This window comes from Schistocerca americana, chromosome 3, assembly GCF_021461395.2.
Source record: "Schistocerca americana isolate TAMUIC-IGC-003095 chromosome 3, iqSchAmer2.1, whole genome shotgun sequence".
In the NCBI taxonomy this organism is placed as follows: Eukaryota; Metazoa; Arthropoda; class Insecta; order Orthoptera; family Acrididae; genus Schistocerca; species Schistocerca americana.
This window is the reverse complement of record NC_060121.1, coordinates 627,872,849-627,897,801: the sequence shown is the minus strand read 5'-3', so window position 1 is coordinate 627,897,801 and position 24,953 is coordinate 627,872,849. Positions and strand designations below refer to the sequence as shown.

The following is a 24,953-nucleotide window of genomic DNA, read 5'->3' as shown; positions in this document are numbered from 1 at the left end:
CCATAGCACTCCAACTGCACACATCCCACACAATTACAGAGCCTCCATCAGCTTGAACATTCCCCTACTGACATGCAGGGTACATGGATTCATGAGGTTGTCTCCATACCCGTACACGTGCATCTGCTCAATACAATTTGAAACAAGACTCGTCCAACCAGGCAACATGTTTCCAGTCATCAACAGTCTAATCCCAGTGTTAACAGGCCCTGGTGAGGCATAAAGCTTTGTGTTGCACCGTCATCAAGGGTACATGAGTGGGCCTTCGGCTCTGAAAGCTGATATCGATGATATTTCGTTGAATGGTTCACATGCTGACACTTGTTGATGACCCAGCATTGAAATCTGCAGCAATTTGCGGAAGGATTGCACTTCTGTCACGATGAAATATTCTCTTCAGTTGTTTCTGGTCCCATTCTTGCAGGACCTTTTTCCAGTCGCAGCGATGTTGGAAATTTGATGTTTTACTGGATTTCTGATATTCATGGTACACTTGTGAAATGGTCATATGGAAAAATCCCCACTTCATTGTTACCTCGAAGACACCATGTCCCGTCGCTCATGCACTGACTATAATGTCACGTTCAAACTCACTTAAATCCTCATAACCTGCCAACGTGGCAGCAGTAACTGATCTAACAACTGCGCCAGACACTTGTTGTCCTTTATAGGCATTGCTGACCACAGTACCATATCCTGCCTGATAACATATCTCTATATTTGATTATGCATGCCTATACCAGTTTCTTTGGGGTTTCAGTGTACGTTTAAAATGTAGCTCAGTACACGTGTGTTAACAAAAATGTCAAGCTGACAGAAAGAAATCACATGGCAGGGAAGACAATTAATGTGACTTCACTAAAAGTATAGTAGAAGAGTTCTGCAGGGTATGGGGAGAGGGGAGGTAGAGTGGTATTGCAGGAGGGGGTCAATAGGAAAAGAGGAGAGGTAAGGCATATGAATGGATTTGGAGAGAGTGGAGGGTGGTTTACCCAGGAATCGCTTACATGTGCACACCTGCCAAAATGACCTCGAAGAATTTAATGCACAGCTGGTGGCATGTACCAGATTCATAGCACTGGCAATGCATAAGACAGAGCATGACAATCTTACTTAACAGAAGATCAAACTCTGTTAATAATTAGCACAGACTGACACCAATTTTGTATATGAGTTAAAGGATCTTGATTTTTGTACAATAAAGAATCAAACACTGACATCAGTTCACACATGTGTACTCGTAAAAAAATGACAAAGAATAATGGGTTCAAGGGGAAACACATATTATAAAAGTGTAGTTCCCTGTGGCGATCACAGATTTTGTTTGGATTTGTAACATCGAAACGGTGTGAGATAATGAATCTCTATTTTGAATGCCATCAAACACAAGGTTCCAGAACATTGGTCAGTTATGTTAGGAATTTGCTGCCTGCATGGAAGTTGCAAGTGTCATACCAAGAAGACAAAAATTTAGGTACAAAGGAAAGCAGGGTGTACAACAGCTCAGAACTGACATGAAATTACAGTAGTTAAAGCAAGAGTGTGGGGACAGATTCTCTCTCTCTCTCTCTCTCTCTCTCTCTCTCTCTCTCTCCCTCACACACACACACCTACTACATTGTGCCAGCTAAATATACAATGCTGGGATTACACTTCAGCAGGTGGACTATGATGGGTTAGTTTAGTATGGGGTGGTGTGTGTAGGTGGGTAGAGGAGGATAGAGGCACGAGGCAGGAAGAGGGGGTGGGTGTGGGTAACTAGTAGCTTGGAGGGAGGCAGCAAGTTCACTGGGTAGAGATGCAAGGGGAAGGGGTGGCAGTACATGGGCTAATGCGTGTTGCATGATCCCTGTGGCAAGAGGCAAAGGGATGGACCATGATGTTATTTAGGAGACCACTTTAGGAGAATCTAAAAGAATTTTGAGTGTGATTTCTTGCATTTCCAGACACGATGACAGATAATCAAAGTCTTGGCGAAAGGTATGGTTCAGTTGTTTCAGTCCATGGTCATATTGACTGACAAGGGAGCACTTTTTTGTTGCTGATTCTTTGGGGTGGTGGGAGGCTTAGGGGTGTGTTAGGATATGGCAAGGGAAATCTGTTTTCAGACTATGCATGGGGTTTAGTGACACCCCTGTGAAGGCTTCATGAGACCTTCAGCATACTGGCCATGGGAATTCCTGCCACTGCCCATCCACGAGTGGTCAAATTAAGCAAGTTGAAGAGAATGTGTTGAGGTTGTGGGAGGAATGAGATGGGATGTTTTGGCCCTGAATCTAGATCATGAAGATACTATCAATGACTCTGAACCAGACAAAGGTTTGGGATTTTAGGAAGCTAAGAAGGTTTTCTCTACATGGCTCACAAAAAAGGTGAACTAGGAGGGTGCCTTGTAGGTGCCCATAGTTGTGTCATAGATTTGTCAGATTTATTTATATACCTTCCTCTCAAAGGAGAGGTAGTTGTGTTTTAGGCTACAGTTGGTAAGATGTATGAGGAATAACATATTTGGTTTGAAGGATGAAAGACTTTGGGAGAGGTAGTTTTCGATAGTGACAAGGATATGGCATAAGGAATGTTGGTAATATACACAGTGATCCAGGAGGTAAAGGAATGGGGATAGTGGAGAGTGGGTGATGGAACCAGATACAACGGTGAACCCAGGATTGTTGGATTTGTGGATTTTGGAGACCATGTAGAGTAGATATGCAGGGTGTTGTTGGGATGAAGAGGAAGGTGGACTCAGGTTAGAGGTTCTGGGAAGGGCCAAATGCTTTCAGTGGGAATTGGAGGTTATGTTAGACATCTGGGATGGGATCACTCTGGCAGACCTTGTAGGCATGTGAGTATATGAGTCACAGAGCTGGTGGAGACCTTCTGTTGGATAGTCACTGTGACTCAACACAACAGACGTGGAGCCTTTTCCTGCAGGGAGAATGATTAGGTCAGGATCTGTTTTGAGGTTGTGTATGATTGTCCTTTTTTCTGCTGAAAGGTTAGTGTTAGTAGTAAGGGACCTGGGGAAGGATGGCGAGGCCAAGTTGGAGGTAAAGAATTCCCAGAAGGTGGCCTGGGATAGTTAGGTGGTAGGGGCAGGATCACATTGGCTCATGTTATGAACTGGGACAGGCAAGGTTCAGTTCTGGGATTATATTGGCTTTAACTGGAGGGATTAGTAGCAAAGAAGTGTTTCCACTGCAGGGATCAGGAGAAGGAGAGTACATCTTTAGCAAATCCAACACAGTTAAACTTGGGTCTGCAGCTGAAACTGAGAACTCTGGAGAGAACTGAAATTTCTGTGGGATCGACATCTTTCATGGAAAGGTTAACAACAGTGTTTTCAGTTGTTTTTTTTTAGGTTTTGGATGTCGCGGAGTGTTGGAGGGGTGAGGGGGAGGGGGGGGGATGTTGGACAAAGTGGTAAATTGAGGTGGTCAGCTAGGAAAGAGTCTGTGTGCTATGCTATGAGGGGGTGATGAGATGGTTGCCTGTGTGTAGGGTGGGGTAGGGTAGGGTAGGTGCTGATGGATAGTGGTGCTCAGGAGCAGGTGTAGGGTGTCAATAGGTTGGACAGTTTATGGAAGTGGGTCTGGAATGCTCTTTCAGGTGTTGGAGGGAAAGAGTTTCTATTTTGGAGTGCTGGTGTATCTAGGGCTGTCATATCTCTGTGGGATCTCATCAGGACACTCTGAGGTCGAGGTATAGAAATGAAGTAAAAAAAAACTATTTAATATAATTACTTTTTATTTAGAATGCAGTTACATGGAATTTGTTGTGGCAGAAGTTGTTGGTACACCATATTTTTTGGAAGATTTCACCTGTTTCAGCAAGCCTTTTTTTCCCTTTTACTTACTTATAAACTCCATATGCGTCAGCTTGTAGTTAAGCTGGCACTGTAAGAGTGATTCCACAGTCCCTTGTAGCTGTAAATTTCTTTCATCAGTCTACTTGAACAACAGCAAAAATCTTCTTTCCATAGTGGCATTGTGTGTTGGAACAGAAACCAAATATTTGCCTAATTTTAGTAGTTGATTTTTGCAGTTGAGATTTTTCAGTTTCCTTAAGAAAGTAAAGCCACCTTTCTTCCATAGAATGTTTGGACTTCCACTTTTCTGAGTCATGCTTAGTTTCTAAAAAGCTCCTCAGATACATATCTTTCTGAAAACAATTGTCACCTGAAATCTTCACACCATTTTTAGTCAGGAATTTAATAGTGTTTCCAATCATCACACAATCTGGGGTAGTGTCATTCAATCAAATACTTGATATTTATTAAAAGAAATAGGTCATTTCTCTAAGTAATCAAATATTATGCTATAGAAAGCCATTACCTCATCCTCAAATTTCATAATTATATCAATTGTTTTTTGATTGGATTCTCATTCTTTAATTTGTTCAAATTCATCTTCGTTTGCCTGCCAATAAAATGGGCAGTCTCTTTCAAACAGAGCCACGTTTGACTGCAGAAATATGAAGTAAATTTCCCTGACTGGACTGCTGAAAATATCTGAAATTATTTTAGATGGCCTGTCTTTGGTATAAAAAAAATGTTTTAATGAAATCCAAAGCTTAAGAATTCTCTCAACTGCAGGCTTTAATGAGAACAATTTTGTTTTTAAGTGAGAAAGAAGGGTCAGGTGACTAACAGCAGTGTGAAATCAGAATTCTTTCAGTTTCTCTGCCCTTATCTTGTATACTGAAAAATAATTAAATATTTTCATGACGACTATTTCAGATTAGATTAGATTTACTTTCATTCCAATTGATCCATAGTGAGGATGTCCTCCAGGATGTGGAACATGTCAGAAAAACAACAATACATGAAAAATATTTACAACTAAAACAAATAAGCTAATGTACCATTCCACAGGTCAAGTGGAATGATCGTCATTTTTTTAACGAACACTATATGAAAGTCATTTTACAAATACTAATGCACTGAATTTAAAATAAAAAAGTTTTTTATTTATTTATACGGTAATAAACATGTAATACAACTACTATAATACTTATTTACAATGAACACATTACTGCACTGAAATGGTGCAGAAGTTAGATTGTACTTTTGTACTTACACACACACACACACACACACACACACACACACACACACACACACACACTTACAATGAACACATTACTGCACTGAAATTGCGCAGAAGTTATATTGTACTTATATATATATATATATATATGGTTATAATAGAGGGAAACATTCCATGTGGGAAAAAATATATATAAAAACAAAGATGAGGTGACTTACCGAACGAAAGCGCTGGCAGGTCGATAGACACACAAACAAACACAAACATACACACAAAATTCTAGCTTTCACAACCAACGGTTGCCTCATCAGGAAAGAGGGAAGGAGAGGGAAAGACGAAAGGATGTGGGTTTTAAAGGAGAGGGTAAGGAGTCATTCCAATCCCGGGAGCGGAAAGACTTACCTTAGGGGGAAAAAAGGACAGGTATACACTCGCACACACACACACATATCCATCCACACATACAGACACAAGCAGACATATTTAAAGACATATATATGTATATAATAGAGGGAAACATTCCACGTGGGAAAAATATATCTAAAAACAAAGATGATATGACTTACCAAACAAAAGCGCTGGCAGGTCGATAGACACACAAACAAACACAAACATACACACAAAATTCTAGCTTTCGCAACCAACGGTTCCTTCATCAGGAAAGAGGGAAGGAAAGACGAAAGGATGTGGGTTGCGAAAGCTAGAATTTTGTGTGTATGTTTGTGTTTGTTTGTGTGTCTATCGACCTGCCAGCACTTTCGTTTGGTAAGTCACATCATCTTTGTTTTATATATATACAAATCAGTTGGTTTTACTGAGAAATTCATCAATGGAGTAGAAGTAATTGGCCACCAATAAATCCTTTAGGCTTCTCTTAAACTGAATTTCATTGGTTGTTAAGCTTTTTATGGCTGCTGGCAAGTTATTGAAAATGTGTGTTCCTGAATAATGCACACCTTTTGTACAAGACTAAGTGACTTTAAATCCTTGTGAAGATTATTCTTATTTCTAGTATTGATTCCATGAATTGAGCTGTTGGTTTGAAAAAGTGATATATTTTTAATGACAAATTTCATTAAGGAATAATATATTGGGAAGCAGTAGTTAGTATCCCTAGTTCCCTAAACAGGCTTCTGCAGGATGTTCTTGAGTTCACACCACATATAACTCTTATTGCACGTTTTTGTGCCCGGAAAACTTTAGCTTGGCTTGATGAATTACCCCAAAAAATAATCCCATATGACATTATGGAATGAAAGAAAGCATAGTATGCCAGCTTTTTCATTTTTATATTCCCTATGTCTGTCAAAATTCGGATTGCAAACAGAGATTTGTTAAGACACTTCAGCAGTTCTGTGTTCAATATCAACAGTTAAGACCCCAGCAGTATATTATGTAGTATTGTGGAGAATATGGGCAGGGAATCCTATTCCATCTACATTTTCCCCACTTCTTCTTTAATTTGGTGAAACACATTCTGCTGGCTGTGTCAATGAAGCCCTCTGAAGTTGGTATTGGTATTATCTCCACAAAAAGAGATTAATTTATCTAATGGAATTTGCAGTTGTGTTAAAGTGTCTAGACAAAACTTTGCATCTGTCTCCAGTGTTTCGTTATTCAGCGAATCAAACTTCAGCAGCTTCTATTGATTCCATCAGTTTCACTAAAGTGCTGAACAACTAAAGGAAACATCTTTCCAGCCTTGTAGTTTGAGGCAAGAGTGCCAATGCCATAAAATGAAACTTCTTGCAATTGTTTTATGCATTCAGACAGAGACTGTGGTGTGAGAATATTTTTAACACTCACTGTAGCTTTGATACTCACTGTAGACTGCTTTGCAGTGACTTTGGAGACAGGATACAGTGCAAAATTCAGTTTTACAGTACAGTCAGGAGAACAGAAGGATTGATGATGCTCAACAACTTTATAAGCCGTTGTTAGTTCTGCAGGAGCAATGAGTAATTCTTCCTGAGTATCTCCTTTAATCATGAATGTAGAAATAGACTTTGATGTCGATGCTATTGTGAGTCTATTTGTTTGATTCTTCATAGAAATTTGATGCCTCACATCTGCCTTACCCCTGCAAGTTACTGAGGTGAAACAGCTACAAATCTCACACAATGCTTCCTGATCCATATGTCTTTCTTGAGAGAGGACCACTCTTTTGTGCAGTCATCCAAACCCTGACACTTCCTCTTTCCATCCTTAGCCATTTTCGTAAGTATGATTGGATAAGTTTATTAGACAGTAAATGGTCAACAATAGCACTTTAGTCATTAAAGTACATGTCACCATGCACTTTGTTGGCTATATACCTGCAGTAAACACTTCAAACATTGCTAACTTGCACTCAGTGTTTGTATAATGTTTAGAAAGAATTGTCTCTTCACATCACTATTCAAATGGGAATTGCCCGATTCTTCCACTTGGCACTGCTTAAATAGTTCCAGCCCCATACTACTGGACAGGTCTGGTATTTTCTCAAATGATGGCACAAGACTAGAAGGTGCTTGCATCATCAATATAGGATACACAACATGCAACACCATCTGTGGGACAACCTTGTCAGCATAACCTCGTTGACATAAATAAAACTAGCCGAAGATGCATTTACATATTGCATGAACAGATGGCATTACTTCAGTGCTTAAGCCAAGATCACAACAGTATTTTGCAAAATTGGGACAAAAATGGGTCTTGCTGAGATATTGGGACAAGAAGGTCCATAATGGTGATGATCCCGATACATCAGGATGGATGGCAACCGTAGGTGTATCTAATCAGGATTGCACAATAACAATATATTGCAGAGGCAGAAGAGGTGGTTCTGGGGTGACTGTGCCATGTAGATGTGTTTCAGCAGTAGCAGGTTTGTGAGAGGTATGGATAGGAGGAACCTGAGAAGATGACGGTCACTGTGAAAGGAAGGATGAGGTCTAGAATGCTGGTGGTAACTGCAGGCATTATGAGACATATGAAATGTATTTGCGGTTGTGAATATGAACTACCATCAGCTGTGTAATGGACTGATGACAATGAAAATTGGTGGTGGATTGGGACTCAAACCCAGATTTTCTGCTTATTGTGATTGGTCGCCTTACCATGCAGCTATTTGAGCACGACTCATGGCCTGACCCAAGCTTCCATATGTCATCAGCCATACATCTACAACCTGCACTCACACATCCATTATGGTTATTACCATACAGGGGAACATACGCAATGGATTTACAAGCACAGGTTGTAGACACATGTGGAAGTTTGGCTCTTGCTGTGAGTTGCACTCACGTAGCCAAATGGTAAGGCGACTGCTCACGATAAATGGGAAATCTGGGTCTGAGTCCTCATCAGGCACAAATTTACATTGTCATCATTCCGTTATACAGCTGGTGGTAGTCAATATTCACAACTGTGAATACATTTCAAGGAATTTTTATTTTTATGGTTGGATCATTGGGACAGGGGAGGGGGTAGGAGAAGGGAAATATTCCATGGCTTAGGCAGCACTTAAGGAAAGGATGTGGGTCAGGGGTTTGGTTATGAAGAGGGATGGAGCAGGTACCCATTTGGGTTACGTTAGTGCTAGGAAAATGCGAAATGACATGGGAAACGGATGAATAAAGGCATTAAGTGATAGTACAGGGAACTGGTTAGCAAAGCACAAGCTTGAGGACAGAAAAGGATGGAAGAAATTGTGCTGAGAGTAGTAGGATAGTTCTGTGACATGAGGATATTTGAACATGTGTAAGTTGTCACACAAGGCAAAGAAAAATGAAGACCCAATATTCTGACAGGAGCAATGCATTAGGAGGGGCAGTGGATTTGGAGATGAGATGAAGTGGTTAGTTGCTGTGAGAGTATTTTTTTGTGCTCTTACTGAAAGAATTTATGCTCTTGTTGACCAACATTTCCACATGCCTGCCAGAAACCTGGCCTCCCACAACAAAATACTAACTATTTCTTTCACAGGTTCCCCACCATCCCCAGCTCTTTACCTTCTGGATTTCTACTCATCACCTCTCTAGATACCTGCACCCATCATGGCTCTGACCTTCCCACTGTTGAGCACTACATCTCCCAACATTCTTCAGATCCTAAACCCACTACCTGATTCCTCATATTTTTTACCTACTATATTCTGACACATAATTACTTCTCCTATTAGGGGAGGGCACACAAACAAACCTGTAGCACAGCCATAGGCACCTGCTTGGCACCATTCTAATTTCACCTTTTTATGTGCTATCTACAAGCAATGTTCCTAGCATCCAAAACCTGTTGCCTGGTTCAGAATCATTGACACTGTCTTCATGATCTGGACTCAGTGACAAGACACCCTGCCCTCAATCCTGCACAGCCTCAACACCTTCTGTCCCAACTGCTTCATGTGGTCCTCAGACTAACATGTCACCTTTCTCAGTGTTGATCTCCACTTCTCTGATGGTGACATCTACACCTCTGTCCATAATAAACCCACTAAACATGTGCATTTTGATAGATCCACCAACCACCTGCATTTTGACAGCTCTCATCCCTTCCACAACAAAAAATCACTCCCAGTATCTGCAGTGGCAGTGGCTTGCCCAGTATGCTGAAGGTCACTAGCCCTCAAACTTAGTTCAAAAACTGTTTTCCATTGTCATATTTCCCCCCCCCCCCCCCCCCCCCAAATCCTCCCACCAAGAATCAGCTACTGGTCACACACTTTTACTTGGCCCATGAGCGAATGGAGGACGCTAGGATTGGAAGCTTGCACAGTGCATAGTGCATTGGCTGCTGAAGGAGGCCCACTTCCTCCTCCCAGAGCAGCCAGCTTACAGACTATAAAAGGAATTAAAGTGTAGTTAGTTAAAGTGTCACAGTAGTTGATGGCGAGTCTCTACAAAGACCAGGTACAGCCTCTTTGCTCACTTCTGTAAATAATATTAACACAGCATGTGGATCAACACTATATTCACAACCATTGCTTACCATTAAGTTGCACAATACTATTATGAAGCTAATGTTGGCAGCGACTGTAAACATTCTGAAGCGGCAAAAAGTCAGCTGTTTTCCACTGAGTACTGAGATGCCAAGTAATGGTGTGTGAACAGTACAAAGGAGCACCTCACTCATCACCTGATACCACCCGTGAACAACTGAACTATATCCTTTTGAAGGCTTTGCTTGTTATCATCATGCCCAGAAATGGGCGACATCCTATCCAAGATCCTTGCCACATGGATCATATCCCTGTGGAAGCCCCAGATGCAAGGCCTGCCCACTCCACCCACCCAGCACTTCCTAGTCCAGTCCTGTTACAGGCTTATCTTACTACATCAGAGGCAGGGCCACCTGTGAAAGCAACCATGTCATATTCCAACTCTACTATAATGACTGCACAGCTTTTTATGTAGATACGCAACCAACCAGCTGTTCACCAGAATGAATGGCCACTGCTACACTGTGACCAAGAACAAAGTTGACCACCAAGTAGCATAACATGCTGTTAAGCACAACATGGTAGACTTCTATGGCTACTACACAACGAGGGCCACCACCAGCTTTTCTGAACTACACAGATGGGAGTTATCCATGTAACACATTGTTTGCTCCCCTAATCCTCCTAGCCCCAATTTCCATTAATCCACTGCCTCCACAACCTTCAGCCAACAGTTCCTCTTACTCTGCTCTATCACACCATCCCAATCTGCATCTTCGCATAACCTACATTGTGTGCCACACTGCACCAGTTCTGGCACTTGTGCATCACATGTGACACCCATGCACCTGCCACCCCTCCCTCCTGCAAACCTACTGCATTCCTCTGAGCCACTAGCTACCTATCCCTATCCCCTCTTCTTGGCTCCCATCTCTCTCTCCATCCAAAAGACAAACCCCAACTCAACCCGTCCAGCCAGCAAAGCAGTTGCACATATTTGTGTGTGTGTGTGTGTGTGTGTGTGTGTGTGTGTGTGTGCATGCATGAAAAGTTGGGGAGAGGGGGGGGGGGGGGGGGGGGGGCAGCGGCAGCACATGCACGTGAAGTTTTCTTCCTCTTTTGCGTGTTCCTATTATCAATTTAACAGCTCTGCAATTCGATGAGTAGACCCTCTTTAGTCCTAAATTATTTACATTCTGCCAGACCTTTTGTGACATCTTTCACTCTTATCATTGATGCTTCGAAAGAAAAGAATGGAAATAAATGCTTCCAAACAGGAAGTAAACTTAGCTCACCTGCACAGCAGTGCAACATTAGTTACCAAGGATTAACTAAAAATTTGGGTTATAATGGAGCATTGAAAATAAAAAGTTAACAGAACAGATATCATATAGAGAGTGGCTGGCTTGGCAACAAAGCTTAATGATCACAATTTGAAATCATAAGATGCAGATTTGACCCATTCCTTCAAATCCCAAGAATACATAAAAACTGGAAAGAACATCCACAGCATGGCTTTTTCAACAGAAATACAGTTTTGAAATTAAAATGCTGCAGCATGGCTGTATAATGTAAATTGCTTAATGTACAGAGCGAGCCAAAAGTCCATTAACATTTGAAAATTCAATACCTAATGGAATAAAGTAACAGAGAGAGATAAAAATTTATGCACATAGGGTTTTATTGAAAACAAAAAAAGAGCACAAACTGACCAATAGATGATGCATCATATGATACAAAAAGAATAATTAGCATAACAAATTATTTTTAGCAAAGATGATGTTCTTTATAGCACATGCTGAACATGTCAGCCATCGTTCATCAACAACACCTGTAGTTGAGAGACAATGTTGTGAACAGTACTGTAAGGCATATCAGTAGGTATGGTGAGAAACTGCTTTCAGATGTTGAATTTTAGTACCTGTAATGAGGTAAGATGATCATGGTAGACTTGCAGTCAGGTAATCCACAACTATTATTCACATGGACTGAAGTCTGGGTGCCTGGGAGGCCAAGCATGATGGCAAGGGTGGTTCAGCACATAATCATCACCAAACGATGTGTGGGGTGGAGCACCATCCTGCATAAAAGTCATAACTTTCAGCAGGTGTTTATCAACCAGGCTATGGATGATGCGATTCTGTAATATACTGGTGTACCTTGCACCCATCACAATGACAGTTTGAAAAGCAGCACCCCACATTTCCTTGAAGAAAAAGGTCTGCTCATGATTGATGCGGTAAATCCATACCACACGTTGACTTTTTCATCATGCAATGCAGTTTCCATAACAGTTCCAAGATTTTCAGTAGCCCAAATTCTGCATTTGTGGATGTTCTTATCCAGTGTCACTGATGTGTTGCTGTCCAGCACCATCTGTTGGCTGGTTTTTGCACTCATTTTTGGTTTCAATAAAACCCCTTGTTACTTCAGGCATGTGTGTCAAGTTTTACCTCTCTACCAACATTACTCTGTGAATTAGAGCATTTTCAAGTGTTAACAGACTTTTGGGTCAGCCTGCATGAGAATGGTAAGGACCTGCACGATAAATGACGGTGGGCACCTTAGAACACCTAAAAGTCTGCATTCTTGCTGGTGTATATAGAGTCTTAGCTAGAGAAAAACAACAACTCAGAACACATGTAGTTCATTTTCACAACCTCCCCATACTTCTGATACTGTATCTCAGAAAAAAAAAGTTCATTTTCACAAACATCATTAATGTTTACAGTCACTTGCAATCTATACACAATGTAAAAGGCAGGTAAGTTAGATATACATATGGGAAATCCTTCTCACAATGTTAAAACAAAATTAACTAAGAAAAAACCTCTGGATAGAAACAAAATATCTCAATTCAAAATCAAAATTTTAACACCATCATCAATCTTACTGCAATATCATTAGAAATAAATTCATCACAGTAAATGTAAGTTCATAAGGTGAGTTTCCTTATACTGCAGACAATCCTTGAAACTAAGTGCAGTGAAATGGTTAGATGCATCACTCAGTATAAGCATCATGACCAGAATAATTATTCAGACATACTGAAAAATTGTTATTTATCCTGGAACTCACTATCCAAGCACCCTCATTTTATCTGTATCTTTTAATGCTTGTGCATTTTGTAATACGTCACTAACTTTACTTAATACCTGACTAACTATGGCTGCCCTCTGAGGGAGGGGGAGGGGGGTAACAGCAGAAAATAGGCATATCTCAAAATTAATTATCATATTTACCATTACAGCCCTCCCTCCCTTCACATTAATACTCCCAGCACACCTCATATTCACATAATACTCCACTTACAAAAAGGGTACTTGAAGCCAATTTGATCTCTCCTAAAACCCATAAGCAATAGTGCCTTTATCTTCACATTAGTCATCACCATAAGTTTACTTTTACTTGCTTTCAACGTGCTGGGTTAGTGAGCAGTGGATCTGTTCATTTATAACCTCTTGGAAACATTGTCAGTATAAAAGGTGTTGTTGAGTTTAAAAAGTGAGTTTATGTAATCTGCTAGTTGTATTTCCACAGTTTTATTGATCACAGAATCCCTACAGGATGAGGCTGTGTCTAATATTTTAAATGTTTCCATCATCCATGGAATGGCCAGTGTATACAAAATGTTCAGTCACTGCAGTATTGTGAGACGTAGGGGATGGATGTGCTGTTGGTATGTGACACAATTTCCTTGTATAGCAACAAACAATGGAAAATCGAGGCTGGAATTACAAATTATGAAAAAGATAGGTTGCTACTCACCATACAGAGATGTTGAGTAACAGACAGGCACAAAAGGAAGACGGCTATACATTTAAGATTAATGCTGAAAGGTCTTCTTCTAAAGTAGAAAACCATGCCATTACATAAAATTTTACAGGCACATTTGTATTTGATATATCTTAAATAGAAACATACACTAAAAAAGACCAAGTTTCAAGGTTTGTTTTTAATATTTATTTTAGTTCTTTCATAGATTACAAATTATGCAATACAATGGCAAAAGTATAATTATTCTTCAAAATGCAAGATTAGTTCTTGAGCAATTTTGAACATAAATGGCTTTTCTATGGAAAAATTGAAATGCTTGACAGAACTTGTATTCAGCCAGATGACCCACAAAATGTTCTGTGCACAGCAGTGAAATTTATAACCATGCTTGTGAGAAATATTCAGGTGCTGCAATTTAAGCTGTGTTCTTAGGACCACACCTAACCACAGCATAGGAAAAAAGCAGCAAAATATTTTTCAAGAACAATATTGTATGTGAAAGCTTAGCTTTTCTTTTAGCTATGTTTTATATACATTAATTTAAACTATTAAATTTTCCTATTTGTGTGTTCATGCTACTTAACAATGATGTTGCTATTGGCTGACTACATCATGTGTCCTATGCCCTGAATATCTGTTATCACCTCGTGATTGGCTGACAAAAGCCAATGATTGGCTGACAAAAGCACATTGCAATCTTGACTTCAGTGCTTTGAAAGACATCATGCCATATTTGGTGGAATTCTTACGGCTGTAGTTAGTTGAATTCCTGTTTATACTTTCGTAACTAGAAAATATGCAGTATAAATCTTGCTGCCCATAGAGATCTTTCCAAAAGATCTTGTTTTTTGCTGTGTCTCATTTCCTAAAGTGCAGGAGAGTTCCATGATGGTGTATAAAACCCTCACAATTCAAAGGATTGATTAAGTTTTACAGCTCTGAGAGAAAGTAGATCATCAATTAACAAGGAAAAAATGTACTTTCACCAGGGGTATAGTATGATTCCACCCAGGAAAAAGTGTATTTTTAACTGAGAAATTCGTGAAAAACCCAAGAATTTTTTTGTCTTGTCTGTGTGTGCACCCTGAATAACGAAATAAACCTTTCATAGTATCTCTCTGTGTTATCCTACAGTAATGGCCCACTTCAAAGCATTAAAAAGCACAGTTGCACCAGATCCCCATCGATCACTTATTTGATTATTAATTATCTCATAGATATCAGCATCATCATGGGAGTGGACTGCTAGCTTGGAATCTAGGTTATTTTCTTGCTGGGATCGTGAATTTTTCCTCTGCTTAGCTTGCTGTTTATTTTATATGAGTGCTAGTTCTGCAAGGTTCGCAGGAGAGCTTCTGTTCAGTTTAGAAGGTAGGAGGCAAGGTACTGGCAGAAGTAAAGCTGTGAGGATGGGGCGTGAGTCGTGCTTGGGTAGCTCAGTTGGTAGAGCACTTTCCTGCGAAAGGCAAAGGTCCCGAGTTCGAGTCTCGGTCCGGCACACAGTTTTAATCTACCAGGAAGTTTCATATCAGCGCACACTCCGGTGCAGAGTGAAAGTCTCATTTTGGAAACATCCCCCAGGCTGTGTCTAAGCCATGTCTCCGCAATATACTTTCTTTCAGGAGTGCTAGTTCTCCAAGGTTTGCATGAGAGCTTCTGTTCAGTTTGGGAGGTAGGGGGCGAGGTACTGGCAGAAGTAAAGCTGTGAGGATGGGGTGTGAGTCATGCTTGTGTAGCTCATTTGGTAGAGCACTTGCCTGCGAAAGGTAAAGTTCCCGAGTTTGAGTCTCGGTCCGGCACACAGTTTTAATCTGCCAGGAAGTTTAATATCAGCGCACACTCCACTGCAGAGTGAAAATCTCATTCTGGAATGTGTTCTGAGTTTGACAGAGCACTGAATGACCTAAGGTTGAACAAGTCACCAGGATTTGATGATATACATTCACAGTTACTGTAATCTGTGGGAAGTGTAGGAACTAGGGAGCTATTTAAGCTGGTGTCAAAAATCTATGAACTGAGTGACTTACCATCATATTTCTAAAGATAGTAGAATGAAACATCAACGGCATTCTGGATGATCAGTTTAGTTTCAGGAGGGGAATACAAACTAGATAAGCAATTCTGATGTTGGGCTTAGTTATGAATTGCAGATTTGAGAATGCTTCCTAGCATATATGGACCTTCAAACTGACTTCAACAATGAGCGCAGTGTAAGGTGTCAATCCTATGAAGATTGGGATAGAGTAAAAAGACAGACAAATAATCTATAACATCTACAAAACCCAATTAGGAATAACAAAAGTGGAGGATCAAGAAACATAAGTTCACATTAAGAAGGCTGTAATGCAGGGTTGCACCACTGTTGTTCAATTTGAGCCATATAAGGAATAAAGTACAAGAAAGAAAATGTTGAAGAAGAATAAACACTTTGGGCAAACAGACAATGTATGTTGTTACAGCAGGTCAAAGATGTTAATACTATGTACCATGTGTCACATTTCCCATGTCATATTCACATATAATTTAGATTTAGGTACTTTTATTTTTATTGTGTGTCTTGTAATGCCTTGTTTCTGATTTTTGTCTATACATGTAATACAAAATTTTAGATCCATTGGCATACTGGTGCAGTGAATACTGGTGGCAATTGCTGTGAAAGTGATAGGTACATGAATTGTTATTATACAAAAGGCAGTTACAGTCTTCAAATTGTAGATGACATAAACATAATAATATATGAAATATAAATGTATAACACCAATTAAGGATGGATGAAAACCAGAAGCACACCTTGGAATTAATAAATCTGCATGAATTGCAGTGTGTACATAGCTAGGAAGATTTGGATTTCCTCTTGAGACAGCATAATTACTTTCTAATTCTAGTTTATAATTTATTGGTTTCACAGGTTAGGTACTGACAACACACAGAAATCACTGTTTCTTATGCAAGTTACCACTTCAGTTGGATGCTGTTCTTGGGACTTATCTGGCTTGGAAGTTCATCTCATGCCATTATTTAACATTGAATTTGTATGTCCTATCTGTATTAATATGTATTATAAGGACTGATTTATCATAAAGAACCTCATCAAAACATACCTTCATGATGAATGATGTTTTTAATGATAGTTTAACTTGCTTCATTATTTAAAGTTTTATTGCAGTAAATCTTGTGATACTGATTTCTGTACAGTGTGCAGTGTACAATGAACAAAACATTTGAAAAAAAAAAAGTGACACTTGTTACTACTGGAAAAAAAAAAAAAAAAGGTGACACTTGTTACTACTGGTTACCTTCTCTCCAGCGTATTATTACATTTAGTACAATGTGTAATAAAATTAATGACTATACTTCCACATGAAATAGACCAGTCTTCTAAAGCAGTTTTGATGTAAAGATATTGTCAAGTTATGATCCAAACAAATTGCACTATTCATTATTATGACTTGTCAGTGTACATAATGTCCGTTGTGTGTGCGTTCACAGTGTGCATAAAACATGTATAAAATTAGTATTAAAATGCACTGAAATAAAAATTATAATTTGAAAGTGTAATTTTTCTCCACTTCATTAAGAACATAATCTGCTAAAGAGAATTACATCCCATGCCAGTTTTCAATACTTTGCAATGCAAGTTATAACATAATATAGAAATCTATACAACTAATCTACTGTTGAAAAGCACATATCACTTTAAAAGAAGTGTTTAAATAATCAAACAATGGAAAATCCAGGATGGAATGCAACAAGTGAGAGTGGTTTCAGTTGCCTAAGACAGCAGTAGCGTGTGTGAATTGAATTTGCGTGAATGTGTGTGCATGTGCCTATGCGTGTCTATTGTTGGCAGAGGCCTTTCTGGACGAAATCTATAATTGTGAGAGTCTTTTTGTTGTGCCTATCTTTGACTCAGGATCTCCGCTAAAAAGTGTATAAATAATTTACTCTTACAATATTCACAACTGAATCTGCACACTCTCTACAATTTTTTTCTGCCCAAAAATTGAATCATCAACGTGGCATACTACCAGCAACATATATTCTAAAGGTATAACACCAATATTATGAAACATATTAAGGAGACATTAAGTTGCAGACAGGTACAACGAGTGCTATACATTTAAGCTTTTGGCCAAAAGGCTTTTTTTCTGAAATAGAAAACATACACACACACAACTCACACACACGCGCACACACATGTGCACACACACACACACACACACACACACACACACACACACGCACGCACGCACGCACGCACACGTGACCACTGTGGCATGACTGTGGTCTGCAGCTGCACTTGATAGATGCAGCAATCTGGCATGGGTGCTGGGGTTAAGGAGGTGGCATGATGGCGGGAGGGGGAAAGATGAGTGTAGCAGCAAAGTAGGGGTGGTGGAAGTTATACTGCTGCCTGTGAGTGCATGCCGGGATGTGATGGGGACAGTGTATGGCTGCCTGGTACAGTTGGCAGATTTGGAGGAGGAGAGGAAGTAGGCAGAAATGGAGAGAAGTAAAGAAGGGAAAAGACTAATGGATGCATTGGCAGAACAAAAGGCTGTGTAGTTCTGGAGTGCAAGCAGTGATGGGGATAGGTAGGTAGAGGACAGGGACTAGTGAAGGTTGAGGTCAAGGGTTATGGGAATGTAGGATCTATTGCTGAGAGAGTTCCCACTTGCCCGAATTTGAATAGCTGGTGTTGATAGTAAGGCCAGATGGCACAGAACTTAAAGCAGTCATTGTGTTGGGCAGCATTTTTAGCAACTGGGTGGTTCTGCTGTTTCTTAGCCACAGTTTGTACGTGGCCATTCATGTGAACAGACAGCTTGCTGGTTGTCATGTCCACATAGAAAGCAGCACAATGGTTGCAGTTTGTTTGTAGATCACATGGCTGCTTTCACGGTAGCCCTGCCTCTGGTGGGGTATGTGGTGCCTGTAGCCAAACTAGAGTAGGTGGTAGTGGAATGATGTATGGAGCTGGTCTGTCTTGCATCTTGGTCTGTTGAAGGGATATGAGCCACGAGGTAAAGGGTTGGGAACTGGGGTTGTTACTCCATCCTGTATCTTCCATTATTCTACAGGAATTTTAGGTGAACTGATCTTCAGTTGAAGCCTAACTCCCCAGTTATATCGCATACATACCAGTCTAACCAATGTGCTTATTTCATCAAGATCATGTCCTTGAACTGAAGTAACAGATTAACCATATAATGTCATATGACAGTGTCTTACAATCAGTTCAAACTATAAAAATCTTCTGTCATCAAAAACAGTTGCTTCTCTGGTGATAGCCAGTCTCTAGCACAACCAGCACTCCCTCTCCACTCTAAACAACTTAACAAATTGGCTCACTGCTGCAAGAGACATTCTGAAAGGTAATGAATATGTTTCTAATAATCTTACATAAACTTCATGAAACCATTCCAGTATTGTAAAAAGCAAGAACAACTGAAATGTTAATTGCTAAACATGATGTTATGATGTTAGTGGGTAAAAGTTGCAAAAAACTTCACTGTTTTCAATAGTGACTAAAAAGTGTTGTGCATTTTGGACACATTCTTAGAGCAGTGCCCTCTCACTCAGCTCAGTCAGAGACCCACTGTGCTGTTGCTGAAATGATGTTTCTGTCTGTGTGATTTTGGGCATATTACTTCGAAGTGTTCTTGGGTGGGTGGCATCAGATCTGAACTCAGTGTACCACAACATCAGGTTGACAACAGAGATGCTGTCTGTCGCTGAGACTGAGCCAGCAGGACTCATTTCACCCTTTTTTGGGAAACTTGATCTGTGCTGTGCCAAGAGGAGGCAAACACAAAATGGTATGGGCCTATTAATTGTCGGCAGTACAAAAGTATGGCGAATGATGGTACCCCTAAGGGAAATGGCAGCAAGGGATAGGGAAGGACACCAAGTACACTCAGTGTGTATGCTTGGGGGCCTCATTCAACATGTTGAAGACGCTATTCCAACAGCCTGGAACCATCTGTAAATTGTGGTGCACTTTGGAACAAATGATGCCTGTCATGTGGGCTCCGATGTCATACTTGGGTCATTCCAGCGGCTGTCAGAGAAGATGGAGAAGACTAGCTTTGCGCATGGAGTTTAAATGAAGCTCACAATTTGCAGGATTGTCCCCAGAACTGATCATGGCCCACTGGTTCTGAGTTGAGTGGAAGGATTGAGCCAGAAACTTCAAAGGTTCTGTGACAAGCTGGGCTCCAACTTCCTGGATCTGTGCCACGGTGTGCTCCTAAATGGGTCAGGTGTGCACTACACATCAGAGGCTGCTACCCAGGTAACTGGTTGTATGAGGAGGTGCAAGCAAGAGTGTTTTTTTTTTTTTTTTTTTTTTTTGACTCCGTCCAATTCAGATACAATAGCTGTAGGAAACACAGAAGTATTAGTGTAAGATCAAAAGAAATGCCTCCCACAGGTAAGAGTATTAAAATCCTTAAGGTAAACTTCTAAAGCATTTGCAACAAAGTGCCACAGTTTGAAGTGCTCCTGAAAAGCAGTGAAGCTCACATAATGCTAGGTACAGAAGCTGGTTGAAACGTGAAATTGATATCAGTAAGGTTTTTGGGGAAAATTTAAGTGTATATCAAAAGGAAAGGCAAATGGAAAATGGATGTGGTGTATATGTTGCAGCAGACAAGAATCTCAAATCCACCAAGATAGAAATTTCACCTGCATGTGAGATCGTTTAGGCAAGACTTAGCATCAGGGGTGGGCATAAAATGATAATTGGATCCTTCTATGGTCCACCAGACTCGTCTTCTGATGTAACGAAAAACTTTAGAGAAAACCTCAGTCACACTGCAGTCATCATTGGAAACTTTAATCATCCAACAACTGATTGGGAAAATTACAGTTTTGTTAGTGGTGGGTGTGATAAGACATCCTGTGAAACTTAACTAAATGCCTTCTCTGAAAACAATCTAGAAGAGGCAGTTAGGAACCTCATTCACAATGGAAATATGAGTATATTGGATCCAATGGCAATAATCTGATCTCTTTGAGGATATTCACATCGAAAGTGGTATTAGTGACCATGACACTGCTGTGGTGACTATGATTAGCAAAGTACAAAGGACAAATAAAACAATCAGAAAGATGCATATGTTTGGTAAACTACATAAAAAATCAATAGTGTCATATCTCCAAGAGGAACTTGAAACTTTCCACACAGGCAGGAGCATATAGAGGAATTATGACTCAAGTTTAAAAGAATGAATTAGGTAGATATATACTCAGTAAGACAGTTCATAATGGGAGAGATCCTCCATGATATATAGTCAGTGTAAAGAAACTTCTCAAGAAACAGGGTTTACTGCATGATATGTGTAAAACAAGGCTATAGATAGAGAGATGCTGAATGAAACCCATTTGACTGTCAAGAGAGCAATACACGAAGCCTTCAATGACTACCGTAGCAGAATACTGTCCAATGATCCTTCACAAAACCTAAAGAAATTTTGGTTGTATGTAAAGACTGTTAGTAGCACTAAAGTTAGTGTCCAGTTCCTAGTGAATGAGACAGGAACTGAAATTGAGGGTGGTAAAGCAAAATCTGAAATGCCTAACTCTGTTTTCAAACATACCTTTACAGGGGAAACTCCAAGAGAAATGCCCCAATTTAATCTTTGTACTACTGAAAAAATAAATGAAATAAGCATTAGTGTCAGTGGTGTCGAGAAACAGCTGACTTCTTTAAGACTGAACAAAGCTCCAGGGCCCAATGGAATCCCTGTCAAATTTTATACTGAATTTGTGGCCGAGTGAGCCCTCTTTTAAATATAATCTATCATAGATAGATCAAACATAAAACCAGGCCCAGTCCTTAGAAAGCAGCACAGATCACACCTGGCTACAAGAACGGTGGTAGAAGTGATCCACAAAACTACCATCCAACATTCTTTCATTGATTTGTTGCAGAATCTTAGAACATATTCTGAGCTCAAACATAATGAGGCATTACAAATACAGACATAATGTCTGATGGAATATCACAATCACTGGTTATACAACATCACTTATAATCCATCTTGATTGCAAGAATGTTTATACACATGACCGGTTTTGGTTCCTCTAGAACCATCTTCAGATCTGCAATTTTGATTACAGGAGTAACCCATCCACACACAGCAACCTTCACATATTGCGTCACATGTGACCACACTGGAGTAGTTAGTGGTAGGAGGATGTATGGGGCAGGTCTTGCACCTAGGTCCATTACAGGGATATGGGTCTACATCTACATCCATACTTCTACATCCGTACTCCGCAAGCCACCTGACGGTGTGTGGCAGAGGGTACCTTGAGTACCTCTATCGGTTCTCCCTTCTATTCCAGTCTCGTACTGTTCGTGGAAAGAAGGATTGTCGGTATGCCTCTGTGGGGGCTCTAATCTCTCTGATTTTATCCTCATGGTCTCTTCGCGAGATATACATAGGAGGGAGCAATATACTGCTTGACTCCTCGGTGAAGGTATGTTCTCAAAACTTCAACAAAAGCTCGTACCGAGCTACAGAGCGTCTCTCCTGCAGAGTCTTCCACTGGAGTTTATCTATCATCTCCGTAACGCTTTCGCGATTACTAAATGATCCTGTAACGAAGCGCGCTGCTCTCTGTTGGGTCTTCTCTATCTCTTCTATCAACCTTATCTGGTACGGATCCCACACTGCTGAGCAGTATTCAAGCACTGGGCGAACAAGCGTACTGTAACCTACTTCCTTAGTTTTCGGATTGCATTTCATTGGGATTCTTCCAATGAATCTCAGTCTGGCAAGGGGTAGAGTAGGGATGGACAAGGATATTGCGAAGGTTCTTTGGGTGGCAGAATACTACTGCGGGAAGAGTAGGGAGGATAGTGGGTAGCATATTCTCCATTTCAGGGCGCAGTGAGACGTAATTGAAATCCTGACAGAGAATGTGATGCAGTTGCTCCAGTCCTGGGTGGTACTGAGTCATGAGGGGAATGCGCCTTCATGAGCAGAACTGAGTGTATATGGGAAGTGACTGTGTAACATTATCCTGTTTACTGGCACTAATATGCCTCTAGTAGCTGCATCTCCATTGAATCTAGCTGAAAAGTAATTGTCAAAATTAGGCTATTTCAAATGATAATGTCCACACCATGTTCACAGTCCAAAACAATTTAATTGCACTTTGATATTAAATAACCAACAGTTTATGGCCACATTGAGCCTCATTTACTATTATTTATGCACACGTAATGGTTAAGCCACATATGACACTCAATGTCTTATAATAATAATGACTGTTTGAGTACCATAACCTAACATAAATAAAGATTCATAATAATTCAGGTGTGCCAAGTGGATCACAAATACATTCACTAATTACACAATCCTTCCAAGTATGCAGTAATATCAAAATGAAAACAAAGTGCACTGTAATCTGGGAATAACACAGTTCTTGATATTAACTGCAAATTTACAGCCAGCCACCCTGAACAGACACTGAATTACAGGAAGATCTTCTGGATGCAAGTTTTAGATAAAACTCAGCACATTTGTACAAATTTTAATTTGTACGAATTTGTCTGCAGTACATTGTATGATAATCTTGGATACAGATCTTGCTCTCATTATACACTTCTGCAAACTGACTAAAATGGCTCTCAGAAGCCTCCCTTTTATAAGATTACAATAATTAAGACTACTTTCAGCTATTGTTGTTTGCTGTCTTTTTACAAATTACAGTTAAAGATTTCTGCTTCTGAGCAAATGCATAGTAAGGAAAGAGTCTCCTAAAGGCAGATTTTAGATAAAACAAAATTTGCTATTAAAATCTGCTGTCTTACTTGTCAAAACACGTTATTCTATTTCAGTAACAATGTTTTAACTATAAAATGGTAATTACTCTGATACTAAATGAATGCAAGAATTGATAACATATTTCCAGCATCAGCTGTATAACAATAATTATTTATATGTGTTTTTCCTCAACTCTATCCAGAAGTTAGTAACTGGCTATAAGTTTATGTGTGAACAATGATAACAAAGTTTTATATTACCAGTATTTTGCAATTAGCACAGATTTTAGGTAAACTAATTACACCAATGGCTTCTAATGAACTAAATGAATGTACTGGATGATAAAATGAAGTTGGCTAAGCTCTGAGTCAATATTCAAGATTTCTGGTACTGTGCATTCATCGTTTGAGTGATAATATCAAAGATATTTGCAAAACAAAATAAATAAAAATTTCAGAGGGAAGAAACTAGAGCAAGGGGAAAGAATCCACCTGCTGTATTAAAACTGGAGAGGCAAGGCACAGGAGACCTGTTTCTGTACATGGTTTGAAGGACAATTTCAGTCTGTGAAAGCCTCTGTGAGAGCCTTGGTATATTTGGAGAGGGACAGTATATCACTATCACTACAGATGCGATGATCATAGGTGGTTAGGCTATGTGGAATGGACTTCTTGGTATGAAAATAGTGGCAGCTGTCAAAGTGGAGATATTGCTGGTGGCTGGCACACTGGATATGGATGGAGGAGATAATGTAGCCACACTCGAGGTGAAGGTTAACATTGAGAAAGGTACACTGTTGGGTTGAGGAGGGCCAGGTGAAACAAATGGAAGAGAAGGTTTCACGATTCTGGAACAATGTCAACAGGATGACCTTGCCCTCAGTCCAGATCACAAAGATGCCCTGAGTGTATCTGAGCCTGGTGAGGAGAATGGAATTTGGGGTGGTTAGGGAGGATTCCTCTACAGTCTAGATGGCTCACAAATAGGTTGGCATATGACAGGGCCATGGGTGCCCATTGCTGTACCATGGAGCAAGATCTAGGAGGAGGATTCCCCTAGAGTCTCGATGGATCACAAATAGGTTGGCGTAGAATGGGAACATGGGTGCCCACTGCTGTACCATGGATCGGTTTGTACATGATGTCTTCAAAGGTGAAGCAATTGTGGGTGAGGATATAGTTGGTCTTGGTGACCAGAAAGGAGGTTGTAGATTTGGAGACAACCAAGCACTGTAAAAGATAGTGTTCAGTAGCAGCAAGGCCATGGGCACCGGGGATGCTAGTATAGAGGGACGTGGCAGCAATAGTGCTGATCACGGCACTGTGTGGTAAAGGAACAGGAACTGTGGAGAATCAGCATAGGAAATAGTTGGTGTCTTTTATATAGAAGGTTAGGTTATGGGTAATAGGCTGAAGGCATTGGTCCATAAGA

General features: G+C 40.1%; 1 protein-coding gene across 1 annotated transcript in view; it reads left to right on the top strand.

Moving 5' to 3' along the window:
• LOC124606264 overlaps window positions 1-17,207 on the top strand; it is a 402,667-nt gene extending 385,460 nt beyond the window's left edge. The window contains exon 13 of the mRNA XM_047138242.1: window positions 16,652-17,207. The gene's annotated coding sequence lies outside the window, so the exon portion shown is untranslated. The remainder of the gene's footprint in view (window positions 1-16,651) is intronic.
• The last annotated feature ends 7,746 nt before the right edge of the window (window positions 17,208-24,953 follow it).